The following is a 4,017-nucleotide window of genomic DNA, read 5'->3' as shown; positions in this document are numbered from 1 at the left end:
ATGTCTGTATAAATATGTATATATATATATATGTATGTATGTATGTATGCACAGTGTGTATGTCTGTATATATGTATGTATCTATCCATAGTGTGTATGTCTGTATATATATATATATATATATATATATATATATATATATATGTACGTACGTATGCACAGTGTGTATGTCTGTATAAATATGAATATATGTATATATGCACAGTATTTATATATGTATGTATGTATGTATGTTTGCCATGCCGCACAGTAGCTGCTTTGTTTTTTTTTACGGTTAATTGTGTTCAATTAAACTTGATATTAGAATGGCTATTTGCACACACTTGTAGTAACTTTATGGTCATAATCATTGCTTTGAAATTAAAGGGATTATCCAGAATTGGAAAAATATGGTTGTTTTCTTCCAAAAACAGTGCCACCCTTTTTCTCAGGTTGTGTGTGGTATTACCATTCCATTCACTTCCCTGGAGCTGCAGTACCACACCCAAACTGAGGACAAATGTGGTGCTGTTATGGGAAGAAAGCGGACATGTTTATCTAATTCAGCATAACTTCTCCACATGGAGCGTCATCAGGAGGAGGGGGGCAAATTCAGAAGGAGGGCTTATGTCAGACGCTCTTTGCAAAGTCAAACTAGTTGACATGCCGCTTTTAATATAGGACTGGGTTATCAGTATTGTTCTTTGCATAGTAGCCTGCAGCTACTACAGTATAGGCATACACTTCATATATGGGTGACCATGAGTGTATTTTTAATAGTATCACATAAATCTTCATGTTAAAATTATTCATTTATTGGGTATTAATAAACGCTATGTTTTAATAATAGGGTCACATCCAAAATTTGAGTGGCCCTTTTGTTAGGGGTGCCCGGACTATACTGTTTGTCTGGTAGATCCTACAAAGAGGAGTCGTGGCCAGAGAAGTCTTCATAATAGCCGAGCAAGAAAAAGAGAACAACTTCAGCAAAAACGTCACTTGCAATTCATGCAGAGAAGACACCTCCTGTAAGTCACTGGATATAACTGCACTGCACTACAATAACTCCTTTAATAATCATCCATTTTACTACCAGCTAAAGTGTCACAGAGACAGCTGCAGCATTGCCATGTATGTAACTTCATGTAACTTCAGCTGGTAATAAAAAGGATGGGGGCGATTTATCAAACATGGTGTAAAGTGAGACTGGCTCAGTTGTCCCTAGCAACCAATCAGATTCCACCTTTCATTCCTCACAGACTCTTTAGAAAATGAAAGGTGGAATCTGATTGGTTGCCAGGGGCAACTGAGCCAGTTTCACTTTACACCAGGGGTGGGGAACCTCCGGCCCGCGGGCCGCATCCGGCCCCTGAAACCTCCCGATGCGGCCCGCGGCCCGCAGCTCCCCTGTGATGCTCGCCGCTCTGCTGGGGAAGAAGCCGGCATACACCGCATCCTCCGGTGTCTGTGACAGCTGCCGGACACCGGAGGATGCTGTCTGTGCCGGCTTCTTCCCCAGCAGAGCGGCGCGTGTCTTTAGTCTCTTGCGGGCCGCGCGCGATGACGTCATTTCATCGCGCGCCGCCTGCAGGAGAAAGACCGGCACAGATGACCTGGGAGAGAAGAGGACTTGGACTGCGTGGGAGCGGAGGTAAGGTGAGTGGGATGTTTATTTTTTTATTTGGGGGGTTAACTAGGATCCCAGGGACATGACTGATGGGGGGGACAACTAGGCTACCAGGGACATGACTGATGGGGGGGGACAACTAGGCTACCAGGGACATGACTGATGGGGGGGACAACTAGGCTACCAGGGACATGCCTGATGGGGGGGGGGGATAACTAGGCTACCAGAGACATGACTGATGGGGGGGGGGGGGGGGGAATAACTAGGCTACCAGGGACATGCCTGATGGGGGGGGGGGGGGAATAACTAGGCTACCAGAGACATGACTGATGGGGGGGGGGACAACTAGGCTACCAGAGACATGACTGATGGGGGGGACAACTAGGCTACCAGAGACATGACTGATGGGGGGGGGACAACTAGGCTACCAGGGACATGACTGATGGGGGGGGACAACTAGGCTACCAGGGACATGACTGATGGGGGGATAACTAGGCCACCAGGGACATGACTGATTGGGGGGGGGGGGGACAACTAGGCTACCAGGGACATGACTGATGGGGGGAATAACTAGGCTACCAGGGACATGACTGATGGGGGGGGAATAACTAGGCTACCAGGGACATGCCTGATGGGGGTTAACTAGGCTACCAGGGACATGACTTGGGGGTTAACTAGACTACAAGGGGCATCACTGGGGGTTAACTACAATAGCAGGGGCACTAGGGGAACAATACTATGCCTTGTCCTGGGTGCTGCAAACCCCCGCTACTAACTGCCGCGCACGGTATGCGGCCCTCGAATGATTTTATTAATGCCCGACCGGCCCTCGACATGGAAAAGGTTCCCCACCCCTGCTTTACACCATGTTTGATAAATCTCCCCCAATGATTTTAAAAATTTACACTGGACTTAAGGTCCTGTCACTTATACCTCCCCCGCACCTGTATGCAGCAGATTATGTTGTTTTTTTGTGTTGAGGGTGAGGTTCAAATAATTAGGAAGTAGTGCGCAGAATTCGCTACAGCATATCTAGTACAACACTATCAATAATATATCAGGGAGGATATGGTATGTGGGCTGCTGAGGTTTGAGTGCCAGGGCTGATTTTATGTCTCAGTCCGGCCCTGAGTGTGACATATAGTGGTATATAGTGAGCGTGACAGGCCTGGTATATAGGCCCGGTATATACAGGCCTGGTATACAGTGAGTGTGACATATAGTGGTATATAGTGAGTGTGACATATAGTGGTATATAGTGAGTGTGACATATAGTGGTATATAGTGAGTGTGACATATAGTGGTATATAGTGAGTGTGACAGGCCTGGTATATAGTAAGTGTGACAGGCCTGGTATATAGTGAGTGTGGGACAGTCCTGGTATATAGTAAGTGTGACAGGCCTGGTATATAGTGAGTGTGACAGGCCTGGTATATAGTAAGTGTGACAGGCCTGGTATATAGTGAGTGTGTAACAGGCCTGGTATATATGCCCAGTGTATACAGGCCTGGTATATAGTGAGTGTGACATATAGTGGTATATAGTAAGTGTGACAGGCCCGGTATATAGGCCCGGTGTGGACAGGCCTGGTATATAGTGAGTGTGACATATAGTGGTATATAGTGAGCGTGACAGGCCTGGTATATAGGCCCGGTATATACAGGCCTGGTATATAGTGAGTGTGACATATAGTGGTATATAGTGAGTGTGACATATAGTGGTATATAGTGAGTGTGACATATAGTGGTATATAGTGAGTGTGACAGGCCTGGTATATAGTAAGTGTAACAGGCCTGGTATATAGTGAGTGTGACAGGCCTGGTATATAGTAAGTGTGACAGGCCTGGTATATAGTGAGTGTGTAACAGGCCTGGTATATAGGCCCGGTGTATACAGGCCTGGTATATAGTGAGTGTGACATATAGTGGTATATAGTAAGTGTGACAGGCCCGGTATATAGGCCCGGTGTGGACAGGCCTGGTATATAGTGAGTGTGACATATAGTGGTATATAGTGAGTGTGACAGGCCCGGTATATAGCCCCGGTGTGGACAGGCCGTTACCTCAAATTGATAGAGGGCGTCTTCATCCTCCTCAGTCCACCATAACAGCTCCTGAAACCATAGCAGGACATGTGCGGTGAGTGCGGGGTCTTCTCTATAGTACAATGCATTCTCCACCATTCCATAGAGACTAGAACCCCCCAATCTGTCACTTACAGCGCTGCTGCTCTCCATGGCCGCCATGTGCTTTCTGCCTCTCAGCAAAATCCTGCAAATAAAGGAGAGGAAACCATTGTCTTCCAGTGTCCTTACTGGTGAGTAGTGGTCTTCTCTATCACATGGTGTCTCAGCTATGGCGGCTATCAGGATGGGGAGAGAGGGCACACATAGGCCGTGTTCACACACAGCA

This window comes from Dendropsophus ebraccatus, unplaced genomic scaffold, assembly GCF_027789765.1.
Source record: "Dendropsophus ebraccatus isolate aDenEbr1 unplaced genomic scaffold, aDenEbr1.pat pat_scaffold_466_ctg1, whole genome shotgun sequence".
Classification (NCBI taxonomy): Eukaryota; Metazoa; Chordata; class Amphibia; order Anura; family Hylidae; genus Dendropsophus; species Dendropsophus ebraccatus.
Note: the sequence above shows the minus strand (reverse complement) of the source record.